We start from the raw sequence: 23,105 nt of genomic DNA, 5'->3' as shown, positions 1-23,105 counted from the left end.
GTCTCCAGCTAGGTAGCAGTATAGCAGCTTTGGCCTTTCTTTGCGCTCATCTTTACAAGCTGTTATGCCATCTTTGCGAGAGAGCATGCTTCTAGACACTACGGTACTTAACTCAACAGAACAAATATAATAAAAAGGACTACCTGAATATTTTGATAGCATCTGTAATGTGCTTTGATAAGCACATGATGATACTATTTTGACAAAAGATACAATATAAATCCAAGCCGTAATGATCTGTTTTAAAGGTTTAACCAAAATGGACTAAAAGTAATACTTTACATCATGCAATAAGGGCCGTATTTACTAAGCTGCATTAAGGTGTTTGCAGTTACTGTTCAGTAATTTCAATCTCTGCATAACTGTTAGGGACATCCAAACATTTTGTCATGCAGTAGCTTAACTGTTCCAAGGGGTCCTTTTAGTAAGCTGTAGTAAAAAGTGGCCTGCAGTTAGTGTGGGCTATTTTTTTTTTTACCATGGCTGGGAAAAAAGGCATCTTTTCAATGGGCATTAATGGCCATGCACTAAATTAAATAACAGTCTCATAGAGCCCAGCGTCTCATGATTCCAAAAGAAACCCAGAAGTAGAGCAGGTTTTTAAGCCCAAAAAGTCATAGACCTCAGTGGCAACTCATTTATAAGAGCTAGATTAATCTTAGCTCGCCTTGCCACCTCACTGGTCTAGAATGACTTAGTGGTTATAGATTTAACTTTGCTTTACTGCTTCAATGTATTTTAATTTACTTTTTGTATTCTCCATATTCTATTTTCATTACTTTAAAACAGCTTAACTTCCAAGCAACATATCTTACATTTGTCTCTCATAGCATTATAACTTAATGCCACTTAGCGTTATATTTCCTGTTGTAAACATAAGGGCTGCTGGTAGCACACAGCTATATACTGCCCTGAGCCCTTACTGCCACCCATTGACTTATTTATTTAGATTTTGCTCACACCTTTTTTCAGTAGTAGCTCAAGGTGAGTCACATTCAGGTACTCTGGATATTTCTCTATCCTAGGAGGGCTCACAATCTAAGTTTGTACCTGAGGAGGGTTAAGTGACTTGCCCAAGATCACAAGGAGCAGCAGTGGGATTTGAACTGGCCACCTCTGGATTGCAAGACCGGTGCTCTAACCACTAGGCCCACTCCTTCCACTTAGCAGTAAGGGCTCACACACTACTCATGTGGTAATCAGGCAGCACATGCATATGTGTCACGCTGTTGATTACTGCCAGGAATGGCCCCCCTATGGTAGAAATTATTTTCCTATAGCAGGAAACATCACATGCCAACTTTCAAAACCTACTGTAGGGCACCCACCGCTACCCCTGTGGTCAGTGCCGATTTGTGCATGCTACCTGCACATTAGCCCAGCTGCTGCCTTAGTAAACGGTCCCCCAAGTTAGTGCTGTGTTAATATGCGTACATGACCTCTGTGTTAATTGTAAGGTGCAGTCTCCACTCATCACAAAACCCATTCATGGCATCTTTCTATATAAGCTGTTAGTGTGGGCCTCTGGCAGTTCTCAAGGTAAACAGCTAATGCAGCTTAATAAATAGGCTCCCTTTCTATTGCTGTTGCTTTTTCGGTCAGTACATAGTTAACTGATCTCATGATCTGCCTGTTTTAACTGTTTTCTGCAGGTCAGTTTGTAACAGATGCTGAAGGTGTTTTTCTTCTATTAGCTAGGACTTTCAGCCAGCAACTAACATTTTGTATCCAAAGAGAAGGTAGTGTATGTTTCCACTTAACTGAGTACATCTTCCTTCATCCATAAATTGTAGACAGCAAGGTAGACCAAAACAGAAAGCTAAAGAGGAACTGAGAGATAGAGACTGATCCAAATGGAAATAAAGAGAAACAGGACTTTATAAATAACATTTTTATCCATTATCTGTGTGACTTAATCTATACAGACCTATGGAAAATCCAAGTTCCTGCTACATTTTTCATCAAAATGAAGAGGAGTTTGGTTGAGTATCTTTGGCGACCATTTCAAAGGCTGCAGGACTCCAGAATTAAAGGGGTTAGAAACATAGGAATCATCTCAACGCCAATTATCTGGCCCGTGAAACAAAGGCCCTTTGATCCAGACAGAACCTCCTCCACACAGGAGAGAAAAGATGCAGGCGACTTTTTGTCTTTCATATCAGCACAGGCTACTTTAGCAGTCACTGAGAGGACCGATGATGAAGCAGGTGTGGAGAGCATAATAACAGTGATACTCCAGATTGGTCAAACCATGTTATTTCAGTTCTCTATAATCAAACTGAAGAGGTTGTTGACATAGTAGATACTGAAACAGCCTCTTTGATCACAGATCCCAGCAAGGAAGCAATGCATTTACTGCTGTTGACAGAAAGTTCCAGGTCTGAACTTCCAAAGAAAGCAGTTGCCAGAATTGAATATCCTGGTTTTGAGACTGTACGCCATTCTTCAACAAGTGGATCTCCTGTACTTCCTAAAAATTCACAGTCATCCATGGGGACATTTTCTTTTCACTATGGCACTTTTTCTCCAGCAACAGAAAATAGACTTGAGGTCCTAGGACTGGGACTTTGCAGAGCCAAATAAAAACCTCTCATGAAGATCCCAGGGTTGGACTACAATATCTGACTCCTTTTCTCCAGCACCACGATTTCTTTTAACTGCATTGAATTCAGTGCTGTACAACAATCAACAATTAAATGAGGTTTTAGGCAAACAATTATATCTGAAATCCAGTGAGGCCTTTAGAGAGGACGGGTTTGTAAGCCATATTTCTTTTGCTACACTGGTGCAGAGTAGAGCATGGTTTACAAAAGTGACAGCCTTTGAAGAACATAAACTCAGCAAAAGTTGAGAAGCAAATTAGCCATCTAACAGAATCTACTCATCTTCCGCAATTGTTTCAGAATGTCAATGCAACATTTACCTTACATGGTTCATCTGATATACATTCTTTACAAGATTCATTGCCACTGGGATACAGTACAGACCTATTTAGCCCATCATTTCTTACAAGGGCAAGTTTAGTACTTCAGTATACAAGACGTGTGTCTGTTACAAAATCACTCTTGTGTCTTGGACTTTTGGACTGCACCCATTTAACCAAATACTCATTATCACATAATCCTTTGCCTAAAATTGTTAATGAGCACTATGAAAAGGCATCGTCCTCAGTTATATCATGGAAAACAAATGAGCTTCATCCAGCCAAGCAGTCAAGGAATAACCTATACACAGGCACTCTTCTTCTGAACCACATAACAAAAAATGGGATGATACTTGGTCATTCATGGACCCCACCTTATAGAGGTCTTGTGACACAACAAGGATACATTTCTGCTACGTTGCTTCAAGTACAAGTCTTGGGAAGCCCATACTGATGTATTTACTAAAGAATCTCAGAAGGATTGAGGTCTCATTTCCAGCCACATTTTTCCCAACAGAAAGACTGCCACAGCTTAGGTCTCCCACTGGAATTAATGTTATCCCCATACAGGGTTAAAACAAATAATATGGAGAGAATGTTCAAGAAACAGTGCAATTTTCCAGTTACATGGTACAACTGGAGGTAGAAAAGTTAAACTCAGTCTCTCTAAGCAATCTTTTTAGTGATAATTCAGAAAGTAATGAAAAATCTGCATTGGAGTCGTTAAATATTACTGTTCCTCCCACTGGTAGTGTAGCAGCAAATAGCAGATTTCCTATTAACTTTCTTACACAGGAAATATTTCCTATTGAACATTCAATGCACTTTCAGTTCTATACATCTGAAGCAGTAAATAGATTGCATGTGAGAAACTCGAAGAAACCAGAAAATGCTGAACATTTACCTCTCACAAATAGGCTACATGGAAATGAGAGTTTCAGTATCAGCGAGACTAGCATACTCCCACAGAAGCATGACTGGCAGCTTCCATCTGTGCACATCCCCATGTCAACAGTTCAGCCTTCATGTTTTGGGAATGATAACACACATGCTTGCACACTAGAAAAACTAGTTCAGGCATCAACAAACTATTCAAACAATTCTGAAACTGTTGCTCGTAACCTAAATGCAACAGATAGCTTACGAAACCTTACAAGTCTTGATGAAAGAAGATTTTGGTCTACGAAATATACAGATTCTACAGCAGCCCCCAAAGTGCAGACTGATAGCTTCTTTACCACTGTGTCTTTGGAAATTATTCCCACTATGTACCATATCAGAAATGGAGGTGGTGCAAATCTTAACATATACTCATCGCTTGTCTACTCTACACCTCCTTTACCAGAAAGTCTCAAAGATGCTAATATTGTAATGTATCCAAGCTCAGATCTCCTTGGACAGAAGGAAAAGCAAATTATTAAGAAGTGATTTACAAAGCTCAGAGTTAAAATCTGCTAATTATTTATTAGATAGTCCATTGCCTTCTTTTCATCTAGTTCAATTTGGAATGATGCCTGATGATGTAAGCTCTAGAACTATTGATGCAACATTAAGAAAGAAGGAAGTTCTTTTCCTAGGTTACTATATTGGGCAGGAAGTCTTCTTCCAATGGATATAATATAGGGTTTTTTGACACAGAAATGCCCTTTTTAAGTTCAAGTGTCATGCGTGATATGGACACAAGTCTATGGGAAATATCTTCACCTGATAATATCCCCAAAAATAACGAGGAAAGCATATTTTCCACTTCAACACCAACTGTGGTGTACACAGATCATCCGCATACCTCATTTGCTGATCATTTAAAAGGTGACAACCTGAACAAGACTGTAACAGCAGCAGAAATCATCACCAGTTCTTCGTACTTACATTTCCCAAATACAGTATCTTGGGTAACATACCACCATTCGTACAGTGCTCCATATCATGATGATGAAACCTCAGCCAACCTCTCTGCAGGAACTGGTCAACACCACAACACTTACACACCGCTTAACTCACTTCCTGGGCCTTCAGTAACTGTCACATTACCTTGTTCGTGCAATTTCCTCAGTGGCATGAAGTGTCTTTGTGGATCCAGTGTTAACTACAGTATGTCAAATACATTGCAGTAGATATATAAAAAAAATACCATGTCCTCTTTTTCTACTTATAACATCAAAAATGCTGGATCTTAGTGGACAGTCTTTAAAACCTAGATATAGTTTGACATATAGTTTAGAAAACTGTAGAAAAGGAATTGTAGCATTATTAATATATAGTTTATAGTTTTTAATGTGTGCCTTCCACATTCACTAACCAAAACTCTAAGGAGACTGCAATGATAAGAATAGAAATCATTTGAGAATGTTTTTTAAAATTGATTATGTCTTTCTAATATGATTTATTTATATAATCTGCTATTTTTTTTTTTTTTTCAAGAGCCAGTTACTGTATAAATTTAAGCAGGAGCTCTGCTTGTTTTCAATCAAGTCTATATTTCAGCATCTCATGACTGTTAACATTTTTATTTTACAAAGAGTAATGCCAACATAATTCTTTATACACTGAACTTGGCAACAACCATATTTAAAAAAATAACAGCCTAAAAAAACGTCACTGGTTAGAGACGCTTGTAACGACAGCTGTGTGCCTCCATATTGTCGGGGACATTATAGAAGTAATAGTTTTAGCCACATTCTTGGCAATATTGGCTCATCTGGCACAGGATACCTCATGGTGATTTGGCTCTGTTTCAAACCAGAGAAGCAGGGGAATTAATTATAAGCTGCTACGTTTTTGAAAACTGCCTGATGCATGGTATACTCACGAGAGGGTATGCATATGATGAGTGATGCAAGCAAAATATTTCTTCTTGAAATTTTTGCTTGACTTTGTATTTTATAGTTCTGCATTTTCTCGATGATTTTTCAAAATCCTATTTGCTGTCTTGTGGCACTTATTTTTCTTGGAGAAATATGTTTTCCTAAAGCTTGAAGAGATATAGCAGTTGTTTCTTCCTGGTAGTCTCCTGAGAGTGATTGGATCTCTGGAAGTACTTTTTTTTTTTGCTACTAACCTCTCTAAAACATGCTTTAGGTAGCCATCTAGTGGTTTAGAATCAATTAGCACAGTTTTGCTGTGAACAATGGAAGATTTCAATTCAGATACAACAGTGAGCTTGACGCATTTGTACTGTGGTGATAACAATAGTAAAAACCCTTAATACATTTCACCAAGTTTTCTTCTTAACCAAATTGCCCATGCGATTCTTTAATAGGTATTTACTCTTACAACCCTACAGCTCTTAGGTCAGGGGTCGATCTAGCGCAATATTCTGTCTCCAATATTACCAACTGACAGGTGCTTAGAGGAAGAGTCAGACATTTCCATTTTTTTAAGCAAATGAATCCGAAGTGCATGATATCTAGTTTAAAAAAACTAAAAAAAAGAAAGAAAGAAAGATGACTCCATCCTACCACATTGTTCTCTGGAACAAGTTATATTGTTTTTTTTTTTTAAAGATAGCATACTATGTGGGGTGGGGTAGGTGGGGAGAATGAGATTTTTTTTTGCGGAAGGGCTGCACATAATGCAAATCTTCTTTTATTAGTTTTCAGTGCTTGATTCATAAATGTGGATTAACTCCATAACATTACCTGATGGCTGTATTGAGAATGCAAAGTTCTCATCTCTTTCTGAAAAAAAAAGCCAGAATAATGATAGTGCATTTAATCAACATGTGCAAACTGAAAATGTAGATTGCCAAAGCATAAATGACTCTGAAAAAAATGGAAAGAGTCTTTTCTCCCAAAGAAAACCCAAAACATATTTTCTTATATGTTAACTATGGATTTATGAGAAGACATTAGTAAATACTATCCCTAAAAAATGTGATCTAGCTTATTTTTTGTTCAGCTTTCACATTTAGGGACTCTTTTACCAAGCAGCAGTAGGGCTACCTCGAGGGTAGCCTGTAGCAAAACAGCACAACCGCCGAGCGTGCCCAGGCACCTGGTGGTTGTTCAGAGTTTGCCACGCGCTGTTTCCCACTCTAGAAAATAATTTTTACTTTCTAGCATGGGGGCAGGGAGTAGGCATTCCCGGTGGTAATCAGACAGCGCAGGCACGTTGCCGCATTCTGCCCGATTACTACCAGGTTAGCGCGTGAGCCTTTACTGCCCACTTAATAGGTGGTGGAAAGGGCTCAGGCAGTAAATGGCCGCATGCTAATTTTGATATTAGCGCACAGCCATTAATGACTCAAAAATTTAAAAAAATGCCTTTTTCTTGTCACGGTAAAAAGTGGCCTGGGGCTGTGGCAATTCCACTCTTAATTTGTGAGATTCTAAATGAAATTGAGTGAAAATAAGACTGCAGTGTTGTAACTATGCTGGATGCAGTGTCTATGCCCAAAAAAACTCATACACCTTAGATAGCTGTTTGAGCCCTTATTTTCATTATTACTATAAACCTGTTAATCCATTTCAGTATTGTTTGGCACTAATGACTAAGCAAAATTAGCATGATTTACAATTTCAGAGTGAAACATTGGATCCGTTAAAGTGCTCTATTGCAAATTTTACACATCTGATGGGTAGTTTAAAATGTATGTGGAAATGTATTGGTTTTGTGTTACGGCAGTCTTCCTTTATGAGCTCTACCACAAGGACAGGGGTGGGGAGGGGGACAGGTTTTGTATTTAGCTCACACCTTTTTCAGTTGCAGCTCAAGGTGAGCTATATTCATGTACAGTAGGTATTTTTCTGTCCCCAGAGGGCTTGCAGTCTACATTTATACCTGAGGGAATGGAAGGTTGAGCGATTTGCCCACAGTGGGGTTTGAACTAGATTTCCCTTCTTTTTCAGCCCACTGCTCTAACCATTAGACTAATCCTCCATTCTACACACAGTTCACTTTCTTCCAGTAGCGTTGCAAAATAACAAATAAGAAAATGTTGTAGAGTATCATTAATTGCTATGAGACATCCCAAAGATAGTAGGTAGGCAACAACAAATGAACAAATTAAAACCTGGATTAATATACTCTAAATTCAAATACTTGCAGGGTTGTGTGCTCACCATCCGTTTATCTGAGATGTAATCTTCCTTGGCTATATTTGTAAAATGTGTACATCAAAGGTTGCGATACCTTTAAATCATAAATGAGTGTTCTAAAATAATTGTTTTTGCAAAACAGGTGGCACATTCTACAGGATTTTCATTACTGTCTATAGCCACAATCTCAGTAACGAATCATTGGTGCAGAGCACAGTGTCAGAATGGGTAGGTCAACAATTGTTTTATTTTCTCAATAACCTCTGTTCATGTGCTTGCGAAGAGTCCTCTCAAGTGAATAAGAGTAGGGATAGATAGGCCTTATGAGATGGGGAAACAAAAGGTTTTAAAGGTAAATACCTAATATAATTCCATCATTGGGACATGCTGATAGTTCCCTAACAGTACTATATAGTGCCTAGCAGAAGGTCAGAATTCAAGAGGTAAGCCTGATCCCAGTGTAAACTCGGAGCAATGCAAAATCTTGGCCAGGTTGGTACACTGGCTGAACATACTGGCTCATAATTTAACTTCTTCAGACACCAGCACCTCTTGAGAAGACAGAGATTCATAGAGCTTCAGTGGATATTTACTAGTAATAATTGAATAGCACTGAAGTGTGACACTCCAAAACCCAACACATGAAGCTTTCATGCTGCTACATATCAAACATAAGGCTTATGTTCCAGAAAATTGCAAATCTCTCAATCCATTGAGCTGATACTGACTTTTCTGGTACATATACCCTTTCTCCCCATATTGGTAATATTTTAAAAATATTTAAAGTGAGATTTGAATATGAGAATAGGTTGCAATCATAGGGCCTTTTTTAAAATAAACTGTGCAAGCCGTTCCCACGTGGCAATTTGGGCAGTTTGGTAAAAGAGGCCCATAGATTGTATGACTTTTAGGAATGAAAAAGTGAAAATAATTTTTTTTAATGGACTAAATTTGGTGTTTCCCTCTTGAGGAAGAAGAGAGGAAGTGATGACTATATGCAGCAGATATCCAGTTTCTTTGATTGGTAGAGACGGAAACATTAGCTATTAGACCCTGTAATATATATCATATAGTGCAATTTTCATCCAGGATGAATCACGTTGCAAGAGATCTGCAAGTTTAGATATGGGCATAGTGTACTTCAAGCCTCTGCACCCTGTTTTTACAAACTAAGTATTTGGGGATCTTCCAGCTTTCAGTTAATAAGTCCACCACTGACTTAAAGGAGCAATTTCTTTAACTGTGCCACAGTACTAGTGTATTCCTGTCTATCAAATCTCACTCTTGTCTCTCCCATTAATATAATTTCATATGTTTGCCGTATCACAGATCCCATCAGCAGTCTTCTTCCTCATTCATTCATATGTGATTCTTCTTTTGTGTTTCAGCTCAATCACACATTCCAGAACTGGAATTATACTGTCTTTGTGGTCAACATCAGGTAAAGAGTAGTGCCAACCTGAAAAGAGTTTACATATATACTGCAGAAATAATAATTGTTTCTCTTTGATTTTTGTTCTGCCCTCACATTCTCCATTGATTTTTCTTTCCAAGCATTCAGCACACAGCCTCAGGAAATGTAAGTCTTCACTCCAGGCATGTACGAAGCACCAGTATCAACAATCAGAGGTAATGATCTCAGGATGCTTTCTTTGGCAATAGATACACTGGCTTTTTTAAATGGGGTTGGCATGCCTGGAAATGTTTCCGGGATACACTTACTGAATTTTAAATCCTGGCACCAATTTGCTAGATTAAACATTAACGTGTGACAGCAGGCTTCTGGGGTAATAATCACCTTGTTTAAGATTAGTTGTGTTCCTGACCCACCTAGGAAAGGATGACTTGCACAACAAAGGAATACCCAAAGTGCATCTAGTGATTTTAAATAAAATTGATTGCTCACATGGTTGTAAGGGACAGATGGAGATATGCTTGTACATTTTGCGGTGGAGCAGTTGGGGGGAAGAGGGGGGTGGTTGGGAGGCGAGGATAGGGGAGGGCAGACTTATACAGTCTGTACCAGAGCCAGTGATGGGAGGCGGGACTGGTGGTTGGGAGGCGGGTAATACTGCTGGGCAGACTTATATGGTCTGTGCCCTGAAAAGGACAGGTACAAATTCAAGGTAATGTATACACATATGAGTTTGTCTTGGGCAGACTGGATGGACCATGCAGGTCTTTTTCTGCCGTCATCTACTATGTGTCAGTGGAACATTAGAGGTTATTTGATAAAGGCTTTACACGTGTTAAACTGGGTCTGATATGTAGAAAAAGTGTTTTATCAAATTTGCTGGGAGTGACCCTTCGCATATGTGTATGTATAGAGGGTGTTCTCTGGGCAGAACAGGGTACAGTTTTGGCTGTACATGTATACTTTACAGTATGCAAAACTATGGGGGACTTCTGTAAATAGCACTCAGAAATAGGTGCTGAAAAAAATCGGCGCCAAGCACTGTTCTATAAAAGGAGCATACAGTTTATAGAATAGTGCTTAACGCCGGTTCCCCGCCTAACTGTAGGCATCGGCCTTATGCCTGCTGAAACCTGGTGTAAATGATAGTGCCCAAGATAGATGCACTGAGGCAGTATTCTGTAACTACTCACACAACTTTTCGGAACACCCCTGACATGCACATGGCCATGTCTCCTATTGAGTTATGTGCTAGTAGAGTTAGGCACCATCCTCTGGATTCTATATATGGTGCCTGAAAATCTGCTTGGAAACCAAAGCATATCTATAACAATGGTGTATAAGCAATTATCAGCACTAATTAGCATTAATTGAGATTTGTGCACACAACTCGCTAAGCGTATTCTATAACATGGTGCACCTAAATTCTAAGTTGCATAGTTGAAAATTGGGCATGGCCAAGGGCAGGGCATGGGTGTTTCTTCAAATCTATGCACATTATTATAGAATACACTCAATCTACACCTAATTTAGGCATTGGGATTTACAGCAACTAAATGTGGCCTAAATGGAGACAACCAAATTTAGTCACATGGTGAGCTGCTCAGCATATTCTATATACCGTGTGGAAATTTAAGTCTATTCTGTAAAACTTTTTTTTAATCATTTATTTATAATTTTTCCTTTTACAAGGGTCACTTGCAAACAGTAATACAGAGATGACTGTACATTAATACAATATTAGAAGAAAACAATCTCAACCAGATAAATGGATTATATACAATCTTTCTCTTTCTTAGACCACAAAATAAATAGGGAGAGTGAAACAAGACAAGGAGATCAATTAAACAACAGTAAACCAAGAAAACGTGGTATTAACCTGATTATCCCGTTATTATTTACCTGAATCATTATTCCACATTGATCATCTGGTTGGCTTCTTCAAACCCAAGACGGTGTATAGTCAATTAATTTCGTTAGAAACATACTTATTGTCCAATATTAGTGGAAATAATACACCAGATTTCATTTTTCCCCCCATTTTAAAACCAAAAATTATTTAACAATACAAACACTTGCATCTCTGATCCAATTCCCACTGATTAAAGTAATCCCAGTTTCACAGGCTTCACTCCTTTTTAATTAATATACTAAGAGGAATCATTTCAGAGGAAAAAAAATTTGGGAGTCATACCCGGAACTCTGGGAAAACAACAATCTCGGTATTAATCATCTGTATTAATATTCATTTTGTTCAAATTTTTCTGGTCTATTAACATTTTCAAAATCTTAACCGTTTCCTATTCCTGTAGAACTTCATTTGCTGTATCAATTTTTCATTCTCAAAGGATTCGATTAGATTATCCATGTGGCTCACTAATAAGATTATATCGGAAGCAAAATTATTTACTACCATCGTTAGGTCCTGGCGCGCCTTCCAGATGATATTCAATGTAACCTCCACGGGAGCCAAAAACTCCAAGCTGATAGCTCTTACGGGTTTAGGAGTGGCACCGCCGACACAAGTTCAGCTGTAAATGACTTCCGTTTCAGCATACACTCCTAACTCACTCCTCCACTCCTTTGGACATGGTGGTTAAATGATTTGAGAGCAATGAAGTTGTTTCCAGGTCCAAGAGCATCGACGCTCCTTCGCCGACGCTAATCAAAGGACTCATCAACCCAGTCCTGTGAGCAGCTCGTCGCGCAGTGGTCCCACTCTTGCTGCATAGGGGACAAAATGCTGGCCATCGGCGGCTGACCCCCCATTGTCCCCTTCCTCTCAGTTAAGGTAACTGCAGATGCAAAGAGGAAATTTCAAGTAAACAAAGACAGAACTTCAGAGGACAGCTGGGCCGTTGAGCGTATGAGCTTCAGGTCACCATCTTTCCACTCTCCCTAGTTTGGGACACTCTTTGTCTGGTTTCTCCTCAGAGGCCTGTCTGATATGGGTAACCCTTCAGCATAGCCCTCTGAGTCATTGAAACACGGAAGCCCCATTACCACTACAAGGTGGTGTCCCTTCGGAGGGGTATTCTGTAAAACTTAGGTGTACTTTAGAGCATACGCTTAGGCGTAGTATTTTTCTGCATGCATTTTTCTGGTGCCACATATAGAATCTAGCCCCATGCCTTACAGAATAGTGCACAGCCAGATGCGCACAGAAATCCTCATTGGTGTCAACTATCTTCAGTAATTGGTTGTTAGCACCCAATTATTGGTAGTGAAGGGCTTGTTAATTAATTTGCGCATGCATCTTGGGCGCTTGCACAAATTTAGGCACATCTGTTCATAAAATATTGCTTATTTCTTTAATCAGTGGGAATTGGATCAGGGATTCAAGTGTTTGTATTGTTAAATAATTTCTGGTTTTAAAAGGGGAAAAAATGAAATTAGGTGTATTGTTTCTAACTAATATTGGACAATAAGTATGTTTCCAACGAAATTAATTGACTATACACCGTTTTGGGTTTGAGGAGGCCAACTAGATGAATAATAACTGGAGATAATCAGGTTAATACCACATTTTCTTGGTTTACTGTTGTTTAATTGATCTCCTTGTCTTGTTTCACTCTCCCTATTTATTTTGTGGTCTAAGATAGAGAAAGATTGTATATAATTCATTTATCTAGTTGAGATTGTTTTCTTCTAATATTGTATTAATGTACAGTCATCTCTGTATTACTATTATATAAATATGCCCGATTGCAGATCGACTTACTATTAAACAAAACAAAGCAATAAGACCTGCTGTCAAAAAAATGACTAATAGCCAAATAGTGCAACACAGTGGCGGAAAAAGCCTCAAAAAGCTTCTGGGTCTTGAATTGACTTGAAGAAGCTATGACGGGTCAAAGGACCTCACTTTCATCACAGGCATAAAAAACCGCTACTGTAATTTTACTTATACTCAACTTATGATCATCTATGATTTATACTTTATATAAACACCACACTTATCTTTGCGGTGGGTGCTTGTAGTGTGAAAATACTGATTTCTTCCCTCTCCACAAGTGCGGGGCCGATGATGGCCAGCGTTTTGCAAGGCTACTGTTTGCAAGTGACCCTTGTAAAATGAAAAATTATAAATAAATGATTAAAAAAAATATATATATATATACAGTGGGGGAAATAAGTATTTGATCCCTTGCTGATTTTGTAAGTTTGCCCACTGACAAAGACATGAGCAGCCCATAATTGAAGGGTAGGTTATTGGTAACAGTGAGAGATAGCACATCACAAATTAAATCCGGAAAATCACATTGTGGAAAGTATATGAATTTATTTGCATTCTGCAGAGGGAAATAAGTATTTGATCCCCCACCAACCAGTAAGAGATCTGGCCCCTACAGACCAGGTAGATGCTCCAAATCAACTCGTTACCTGCATGACAGACAGCTGTCGGCAATGGTCACCTGTATGAAAGACACCTGTCCACAGACTCAGTGAATCAGTCAGACTCTAACCTCTACAAAATGGCCAAGAGCAAGGAGCTGTCTAAGGATGTCAGGGACAAGATCATACACCTGCACAAGGCTGGAATGGGCTACAAAACCATCAGTAAGACGCTGGGCGAGAAGGAGACAACTGTTGGTGCCATAGTAAGAAAATGGAAGAAGTACAAAATGACTGTCAATCGACAAAGATCTGGGGCTCCACGCAAAATCTCACCTCGTGGGGTATCCTTGATCATGAGGAAGGTTAGAAATCAGCCTACAACTACAAGGGGGGAACTTGTCAATGATCTCAAGGCAGCTGGGACCACTGTCACCACGAAAACCATTGGTAACACATTACGACATAACGGATTGCAATCCTGCAGTGCCCGCAAGGTCCCCCTGCTCCGGAAGGCACATGTGACGGCCCGTCTGAAGTTTGCCAGTGAACACCTGGATGATGCCGAGAGTGATTGGGAGAAGGTGCTGTGGTCAGATGAGACAAAAATTGAGCTCTTTGGCATGAACTCAACTCGCCGTGTTTGGAGGAAGAGAAATGCTGCCTATGACCCAAAGAACACCGTCCCCACTGTCAAGCATGGAGGAGGAAATGTTATGTTTTGGGGGTGTTTCTCTGCTAAGGGCACAGGACTACTTCACCGCATCAATGGGAGAATGGATGGGGCCATGTACCGTACAATTCTGAGTGACAACCTCCTTCCCTCCGCCAGGGCCTTAAAAATGGGTCGTGGCTGGGTCTTCCAGCACAACAATGACCCAAAACATACAGCCAAGGCAACAAAGGAGTGGCTCAGGAAGAAGCACATTAGGGTCATGGAGTGGCCTAGCCAGTCACCAGACCTTAATCCCATTGAAAACTTATGGAGGGAGCTGAAGCTGCGAGTTGCCAAGCGACAGCCCAGAACTCTTAATGATTTAGAGATGATCTGCAAAGAGGAGTGGACCAAAATTCCTCCTGACATGTGTGCAAACCTCATCATCAACTACAGAAGACGTCTGACCACTGTGCTTGCCAACAAGGGTTTTGCCACCAAGTATTAGGTCTTGTTTGCCAGAGGGATTAAATACTTATTTCCCTCTGCAGAATGCAAATAAATTCATATACTTTCCACAATGTGATTTTCCGGATTTAATTTGTGATGTGCTATCTCTCACTGTTACCAATAACCTACCCTTCAATTATGGGCTGCTCATGTCTTTGTCAGTGGGCAAACTTACAAAATCAGCAAGGGATCAAATACTTATTTCCCCCACTGTATATTGCTTATTTATATCATAGATTTGGATTTCTATTCCATTGCTACCAAACTTTATTTTCATTTCATTTATTATTCATCAAACAATCTAGTCTCCATAGTGTGGTACAACAATAAAATGTACCAATGCAATAAAATACAACACATACAGCCAACGACATAATAAATGGCATACATAAACATACAATAATAACATAGCTGAAAACTAAGGACTCCTTTTACAAAGCCACTCTAGCTATTAATGGCACATCAAATGCAACAAAGCCCATTCAATTCCTATGGTCTTCATCACATTTGGTTTGCAGTAATCACTACTTCGACTTTCCTAAGTGCTTTCCGTCTCATCTCACTTAAAAGCAGTTAATGTAACTGAAGAGATGAAAGTTAATAACTGGGTTTAAAAAAAGGTTTGGATAATTTCTTGAAGAAAAAGTCCATAAAACGTTACTAAGGGAGTCCTGGGGAAAGCCAGTGCTTATACTTGGGATTAAGTAGCATGAAACTTTGCCACTTTTTGGTTCTCTGCCAGATAGTTGTAACCTGGGCCAGACATTGTTGGAAACAGGATATTGGGCTACATGGACCTTTCATCTGATCCATTTGGGCAACTCTTATGTTCTCACTATTCTTCAAACATTTAATAAAATGCCTCCTCCCATAAAGAATGATGCCAGAACCTTCCTCAGCCCTCAAACAAATGCATTTTCACAGACAATTTATTCCACGCTTCAGAATATCTTTTGTCTGGTAGTACAAAACTTGGATTCTTTTACTGTTGGCCACTACAGTGCTATGTAAACAATCATTTAAATATCCGACCTTTACCTAACAAAACTCTGAATCAGATCCTGCTTTCAGCTGGGAGCCAGTGCAGAGTAGCTAATATTGGAGTCATTGTTTCCCTCAATCCTAAACCTGTTACCAGTCATACCATGATATCTCTAATTCTGAATGACCCATAGACACCTCACATGCTACTTAGGGAGACCATCAACAAGATGTTATAATAGTCTAGTCGTCATAACAGCATGAGTTATTGTCAACAAATCCATCTTCTTCACTAATGGTCAGAGCTAGCAAAGATGCTGTAGCTGCGAAAAAAACATGAACTTTCCACTCTCCAAATAGAAACAGAAAACACGTAGGCAGATAATGACCATATGGCCTTTCCAGTCAGCACATCTATGCCATCTACTCTCCTTTTCATTCCCTTAGAGATCCTATGTACTTGTCCCAAGCTCTCTTGAATTCAGATACTGTTTTCATCTCCACCATTTCCACTGGGAGGCCATTCCACAAATTCACCACCCTTTCAATGAAGATGTATATCCTCAGGCTACTTTAGAGTCTATCTTCTTTCACCTTCATCCTATGCCCCCTCATTCCAGAGCTTCCTTTTAATTGAAAGAGACTCGCCTCCTGTGCATTTATGCCATGTAGGTACTTATCATATCTCCCCTCTCTCATCTGTCTTATGTATACATATTGAGATCTTTAAGTCTGTCCCCATACGCTTTATGATGAAGACCACTGACCATTTTAGTAGCCTCCCTCTGGATTGACTCCATCTTGTTTATATCTTTTTGAAGATGCAGTCTTCAGGATTGTAGATGATATTCTAAATGAGATCTCACCAGAGTCTTATACAGGGGCATCATCACCATTATACTGGCCATTCTTCTCCCTATGCATCCAGACATCTTTCTAGCTTTCATTGTCACCTTTTCTACCTGCTTGGCCACCTTATGATCATCACATAAGATCACACTCAAGTCCCACTCCTCTTTCATGCACAAAACCTCTTCACCTCCTAAACTGTTCCATTCCCTTTGTCACGCCTGTGGTCGTGATCCCTCTCTGACTCACCTTATTTCCGATGGTCAGCTGCTGAGCTGGCTACTGTCTGCATGGTTGTTTCTTTCCTGTGTGTTTCAAGCCTCACTTTGGGTTCTGTGTATTTTCTGCCTCTGTCCTATAGGGTTTCCATGTCCTCTGTGTTTCAAGCCTCACTTTGGGTTCTGTGTATTTCCTGCTTCTGTCCTGTAGGGTTTTCACTTCCTCTGTGTTTCAAGCCTTTCATTCAGTGCCCTTGCAATGCCAAAGGTCTCCAGGTTAGTCCGTGTGCAGTGTAGCACTTCTGCCTTGTTCTAGTCTGTGTGCCTGTGGGCACTTCTGCCTTGATTTCTTGTTGCTTTGTTCATAGCCTGTGTGCCTGTGGGCACTTCTGTCTTGATTCCTTGTTTAGAGTGCCTGTGTGCACTTCTGCTTCTGTTCTTCTTGGTCTGTTTGTGTGCTAGCTTCTGCCTTCAGCCATAGTTCTGTTGTTTGTCTGTGTGGGTCAGCTTTATGTCCTGCCTAGTCTGCCTTGTTTGTTCTAGTCCCCTCTACCTTAGCTTCAGCCTTAGTTCTGTTGTTTGTCTGTGTGGGTCAGCTTTGTATCCTGCTTGTGTCTGCCCTGTTTGTCTTCAGCTCCAGTCCCCTTCCTGCTTGTCAATGCCCTGTTTGCTTTCAGCTTCTGTTCCTGCCAAGCCTGTTTGAGTATCCTGAATCCTGTTCCAGTATCCTGAATTCTGTTCCTGCCAAGCTTGTTTGAAAATCCTGAATCCTGCTTGAGTATCCTGAATCCTGTTCCTGCCAAGCTTGTTTGAAAATCCTGAATCCTGCTCGTTCCAGTATCCTGAATCCTGTTCCATTCAAGCCAAGTCCGTTCCTGCATCCACTTCCAGCCAAGCCAAGTCCATTCCAGCATTTGATTCCAGCCAAGCCAAGTGCATCCTGAATCCTGTCCAGTCCTGCTTGGGGGGTTTTGCCTCCTGCCGCTCGACGACAGTAGGCCAAGGGCTCAAGTTGTTCCAGAGTTCATGACTGTTTGTTTAAAGCCTGGGATCGTGACACCCTTGGGTTTTTGCAGTCCAAATGCATGACCCTGCATTTTTTTAACATTAAATCTTAGCTTCCAAATTCCAGACCGTCCCTCAAGCTTTACTAGGTCCTTCAAATCAAATCAAAATATTTCTTGTTGACCGCTGTCTCCCTTTCAAGGGTTCAATGCATTGTACAGAGATTAAAATTCCCAAATTTGGGTACTGTTTACAGAATAGTAGATGACGGCAGAAAAAGACTTGCACAGTCCATCCAGTCTGCCCAACAAGATAACTCATATTTGCTACTTTTAGTGTATGCCCTACTTTGATTTGTACCTGTGCTTTTCAGGGCACAGACCGTATAAGTCTGCCCAGCACTATCCCCGCCTCCCAAACACCAGCCCCGCCTCCCAACCACCGGCTCTGGCACAGATTGTATAAGTCTGCCCAGCACTATCCTCGCCTCCCAACCACCAGCCCTGCTTCCCAACCACCGGCTCTGACACATACCGTACAAGTCTGCTCAGCACTATCCCCGCCTCCCAACCACCAGTCCCGCTTCCCACCACCGGCTCTGGCACAGACCGTATAAGTCTGCCCAGCACTATCCCCACCTCCCAACCACCAGCCCCGCCTCCCGATCTCGACTAAGCTCCTGAGGATCCATTCCTTCGGCACAGGATTCCTTTATGCTTATCCCACGCATGTTTGAATTCCGTTACCGTTTTCATTTCCACCACCTCCCGCGGGAGGGCATTCCAAGCATCCACTACTCTCTCCGTGAAAAAATACTTCCTGACATTTTTCTTGAGTCTGCCCCCCTTCAATCTCATTTCATGTCCTCTCGTTCTACCATCTTCCCATCTCCGGAAAAGGTTCGTTTGCGGATTAATACCTTTCAAATATTTGAACGTCTGTATCATATCACCCCTGTTTCTCCTTTCCTCCAGAGTATACATGTTTAGTTCAGCAAGTCTCTCCTCATACGTCTTGTAGCGCAAATCCCATACCATTCTCGTAGCTTTTCTTTGCACCACTTCAATTCTTTTTACATCCTTAACAAGATACGGCCTCCAAAACTGAACACAATACTCCAGGTGGGGCCTCACCAATGACTTATACAGGGGCATCAACACCCCCTTTCTTCTGCTGGTCACACCTCTCTCTATACAGCCTAACAACCTTCTAGCTACGGCCACCACCTTGTCACACTGTTTCGTCGCCTTCAAATCCTCAGATACTATCACCCCAAGATCCCTCTCTCCGCCTGTACCTATCAGACTCTCCCCGCCTAACACATACGTCTCACGTGGATTTCTATTCCCTAAGTGCATCACTTTGCATTTCTTCGCATTGAATTTTAATTGCCAAACCTTAGACCATTCTTCTAGCTTCCTCAGATCCTTTTTCATGTTTTCCCACTCCCTCCCGGGTGTCCACTCTGTTACAGATCTTAGTATCATCCACAAATAGGCAAACTTTACCTTCTAACTCTTCGGCAATGTCACTCACAAATATATTGAACAGAATCGGCCCCAGCACCGATCCCTGAGGCACTCCACTACTCACCTTTCCCTCTTCCGAGCGAATTCCATTCATCACCACCCTCTGGCGTCTGTCCGTCAACCAGTTTCTAATCCAGTTCACCACTTCAGATCCTATATTCAGCCCATCCAGTTTATTTAAGAGCCTGCTGTGGGGAACCGTGTCAAAATCTTTGCTGAAATCTAAGTAGATTACGTCCATAGCTCGTTCCTGATTCAATTCTCCTGTCACCCAATCAAAGAACTCAATGAGATTCGTTTGGCATGATTTCCCTTTCGTAAAACCATGTTGTCTCGGATCTTGCAACTTATTGGCTTCCAGGAAATTCACTATCCTTTCCTTCAGCATCACTTCCATTACTTTTCCAATAACCGAAGTGAGGCTTACCGGCCTGTAGTTTCCAGCTTCTTCCCTATCACCACTTTTGTGAAGAGGGACCACCTCTGCCGTTCTCCAATCCCTCGGAACCTTTCCCGTCTGTTTACAGAATGTAGTCCAATATGTGCAAAGAGGGTGCACTTTTTTTAGAGAGCGCATTCTCTTTTCCCGATAGGGCGTGCATGCGTGAACTGCGCATGTGTGAACCATCATGCACATGCACACTATCAGGAAGATGTGCACACTCTTTAAGAGGAGTGTGCACTATTATCAGTCAAAGACATTGTGTTGCAAAATGACAGCTCATCCCTAGTCATTTCTTTCTTAACGTCTGGAAAGAGGAGTGATCATAACTGGTTTCTTTATCCTTGCCCTCAAGGCTTCTCTTTTTTTTTGGGGGGGGGGGGGGGGTTGCCCTCCTCCATGTTCTTCTTCCACACCTTTGTTGTAGATATAGCCCTAAATTAGTAAACCATGACTGGAGAGAAATTAGTGAAGACCCTTGTTAGCTAGCAGGTAGGCATGTTTCTAGCAAGACACATTTTTAAAATGAGAATAGTACAAAGTTCCAGCCCATGATTTTGTTTTAACTTACTAAGGGCACCTTTTACAAAGGCACACTAGCATTTTTAGCTCACACTAAAAATAAGCATGTGCGCCTTTATAAAAGATGCCCTAGGACTCCCTATTCACAAATGTTTGGTAACCTTAGTAAAGATTAATGTGTAGATTATTTAATGTGTGGCCTGTTTTCTAAAGAACATGTATGCTGCCTGCATTAATGTTAATGTAAGTTACCTTCCATTAGTGAACAGATCTGTTTGTACCATTGATTTCACTGTGGATAATTGCAGTATACTCTTTACAGCCCTAGGAGCTCTATGTTACCAGAACTCATTAGAGACCAGCATTGTAGTAAAGTAAATGGATTAAATACAAATATGAACTTTCTAAAAACTGCTTGTCTGCCACGCAGAGATTAGTAAGGACAAGCTCTGATTATGTTCTTATTCCCTCCCCCTCCCTTTCTTTTTAATGATGTCTTATGATTTCTGATACCACAGTAATGTCGCCCCTTTCTGCTCGTGCTGCTGCTGCTGCGATTCTCACAGGGATGGTACAGAACACAGTTGTAATCATATTACTGAGTTTGGGTCATGTGGGTAAGAAAAATGGCTTCTGAAAGACAGCTGGGCAGTTCCTTGTGCATTACGCAATTTTGTATGCTTACTACCACCTTCTATTAAGACAGTAAGATTGTGCTGTAGCTTGTCCGTTCTAATGTGACCTGTTGTTTGCACCTAATGAATCTTACTGATGGCGATTTTAACCACTGCTTAAGAAACAGGGCTGCTTATACTTTATTATTTATTTATTTGTTACATTTGTATCCCACATTTTCCCACCTATTTGCAGGCTCAATGTGGCTTACAAAGAGGGGCATAATGGAACAGAAACGCCTATCTCCATGGGCGTTAATCTCCGAGAACGGGTCCGTGAAGGGGCGGACCGAACCGTATTATCGATAAAAAATAGACGCCCATGTTTTATTCGCCAATGTGTGAGCTGGGCGTTTTTGCTTTTCAGCGATAATGGAAAGGGAAAGTGCCCAGCTCAAAAACGAATAAATCCAAGGCATTTGTTCGTGGGAGGGGCCAGGATTCGTAGTGCACTGGTCCCCCTCACATGCCAGGACACCAACTGGGCACCCTAGGGGGCACTTTTACAAAAACAAATAAACAGGTAAAAGAGCTCCCAGGTGCATAGCACCCTTCCATTGTGTGTTGAGCCCCCCAAATCCCCCTCAAAACCCACTGCCCACAAGTCTACACCATTACTATAGCCCTAAGGGGTGAAGGGGGGCACCTACATGTGGGTACAGTGAGTTTGGGGGGGTTGGACGACTAATAAGCATTAAGCAGCACAATTGTAACAGGTAGGGGGGATGGGCCTGGGTCCACCTGCCTGACGTCCACTGCACCCCCTAACAACTGCTCCAGGGACCTGCATACTGCTGCCTGGGAGGAGGGTATGACATTTGAGGGTGAAAATAAAAAGTTGTGAAACATCATTTTTTTGTGGTGGGAGGGGGTTAGTGACCACTGGGGGAGTCAGGGGAGGTCATCCCCGATTCCCTCTGGGGGTAATCTGGTCATTTAGGGCACTTTTTGGGGCCTTATTCGTGAAAAAAACAGGGTCCAGGAAAAGTGCCCTAAATTCTAGCTACAAACGCATCCATTATCGGCGAAGGGCGCCCATCTCTGTTCGGGTGATAACCACGCCCCAGTTCCGCCTTCGACACGCCTTCGACACGCCCCCGTCCACTTTGTCCGCATCCGCGACGGAGTGCAGTTGAAAGCGTCCCAAATTCGGCTTTTGATTATACCGCGTTATTCGTTTTTGTGAGATAAACGCCCATCTCCCGATTTAGGTCGGAACTTGGGCGTTTTTCTCGTTCGATTATAAGCAGGATAGTACCATAATGGCGTGCGCCAGTTCTGGTGTTAACAAATACAAGGTGTTATTGTGGTAGAATAAGGTTCATGTATGGTAGATGTGTTGGGGAACTAAGGGGGGAAAAGGGAAGTTGGGGTGTGTCCATTACGATCTTTGGATTTGTTGTGTTGCAGGTATTCAGGCTTTTATGATGGGTCAGTGAGATATGCCTTCCTGAACAGATTTGTTTTTAGTTCTTTCCGGAAATTTAGGTGGTCACACGTTGTTTTTACTATTTTTGGTAGTGCATTCCATAGTTGTGCGCTTAAATAAGAAAAGCTGGATGTATATGTTGATTTGTATTTGATTCCTTTGCTGTTTGGGTAGTGAAGATTTATGTATGTTCGTGCTGATCTTGTGCTTTTGGTTGGCAGGTCTATGAGGTCTATCATGTATTCCGGGGCTTCAGCATAGATAATTTTATGAACCAGGGTGCAGATTTTGAAACTAATATGTTCTTTGATTGGTAACCAGTGCAGTTTTTCTCGGAGTGGTTTGGCGCTTTCAAAAGGCGTTTTTCGAAATATGAGCCTGGATGCTGTGTTTTGAGCAGTCTGAAGTTTCTTTATAATTTGTTCTTTGCAACCCGCATAGATTCCGTTGCAGTACATTAGTCTTTCCTTTTAACCTCCATCCTAGTGGAAGGCCAGGTCCCTAATCATTGGCATACATGATCTCATCCTAGAATAGGAGAGGTTATAATAAAGGACGTTTCTGTTTTAGAAAGCTGTAAATT

The 23,105-nt window shown here is 41.1% G+C and overlaps 1 protein-coding gene across 1 annotated transcript in view; it reads left to right on the top strand.

The window, feature by feature from the left end:
- Positions 1–23,105, top strand: part of ADGRG6 (adhesion G protein-coupled receptor G6) — a 491,599-nt gene that overhangs the window by 352,313 nt on the left and 116,181 nt on the right.

Source organism: Microcaecilia unicolor, chromosome 3, assembly GCF_901765095.1.
Source record: "Microcaecilia unicolor chromosome 3, aMicUni1.1, whole genome shotgun sequence".
Lineage (NCBI taxonomy): Eukaryota > Metazoa > Chordata > Amphibia > Gymnophiona > Siphonopidae > Microcaecilia > Microcaecilia unicolor.
The sequence above is the reverse complement of the archived record's forward strand: the minus strand, read 5'-3'. Positions and strand labels throughout refer to the sequence as shown.